Raw genomic sequence first — 263 nt, 5'->3', positions numbered from 1 at the left:
AGCACAGTCTAGGGTGTCTGTGCACGTGATACAAGTGCCACCTAGGATGGGGATATGCCACTTAGTGGATAATGCACCTGCGTCGGCAAAACATATATCACTTTCATATAACAGTTATGATGCAACCTTTTTGGCATAGCCGATATGGACACATATAGAAGGGACAAAGGTATTTCTGATAAACTGCATTAATATGCGAAAAGTAAATCAATAACAGTAAATAAAATTATGAAAAGAGGAAGACAGAGTGAGAGAGCGAGTAC

The sequence above is a fragment of the Penaeus monodon genome, chromosome 30, assembly GCF_015228065.2.
Source record: "Penaeus monodon isolate SGIC_2016 chromosome 30, NSTDA_Pmon_1, whole genome shotgun sequence".
NCBI classification, from domain to species: Eukaryota; Metazoa; Arthropoda; class Malacostraca; order Decapoda; family Penaeidae; genus Penaeus; species Penaeus monodon.
The sequence above is the reverse complement of the archived record's forward strand: the minus strand, read 5'-3'. Positions refer to the sequence as shown.